Here is a 971-nt window from a genome sequence, read left to right on the forward strand (position 1 = left end):
TGCAGTGGTTCACACCTGTAATCCCAGCACTTTGGGAGGCTGAGGTGACATCTTTATTGTTAATAAAGTGATGTGTGTTTGTGTATACATATATATATATATACACACACACACACACACACACACATCAGCTGCAGTGGTTCACACCTGTAATCCCAGCACTTTGGGAGGCTGAGGTGACATCTTTATTGTTAATAAAGTGATGTGTGTTTGTGTATACATATATATATATATACACACACACACACACACACACACATCAGCTGCAGTGGTTCACACCTGTAATCCCAGCACTTTGGGAGGCTGAGGTGGGCGGATCATGAGGTCAGCAGATAGAGACAATCCTGGTTAACACGTCTTTACTAAAAGTATAAAATTTAGCTGGGCATGGTGGCATATGCCTATAGTCCCAGCTACTTGGGAGGCTGAGGCAGGAGAATCGCTTGAAGCCAGGAGGCAGAGTTTGCAGTGAGCCGTGATCGTGCCACTGCACTCCAGCCTGGTGACAGAGTGATACTTGTCTCAAAAGAAGAAAACAAAAAACGCCAGGCATGGTGGCCCACTCCTGTAATCCCAGCACTTTGAGAGGCCGAGGTGGGTGGATCACCTGAGGTCAGGAGTTAGAGAACAGCCTGGCCAATATGGCAAAACCCTGTCTCTATTAAAAATATAAATAAATTAGCCAGGCTTGGTGGCAGGCGCCTGTAATCCCAGCTACTCAGAAGACTGAGGCAGGAGAATTGCTTGAACCCAGGAGGCGGAGGTTGCAGTGAGCTGAGATCACGCCATTGCACTCCAGTCTGGGCAACAGAGTGAGACTCTGTCTTGAAAAATATATATAAAAATAAATAAAATAAAATGAAATAGCATGCAAGAATGCATTAACCAGGAACCATGACTTGTGTCATGACTTGTGGGAGACTGAGGCAAAAGGATAACTTGAACCCAGGAATTTGAGGCTATGATTGTGC

The sequence above is a fragment of the Sapajus apella genome, unplaced genomic scaffold (assembly GCF_009761245.1).
Source record: "Sapajus apella isolate SASKATOON/1434 unplaced genomic scaffold, GSC_monkey_1.0 scaffold41, whole genome shotgun sequence".
Classification (NCBI taxonomy): Eukaryota; Metazoa; Chordata; class Mammalia; order Primates; family Cebidae; genus Sapajus; species Sapajus apella.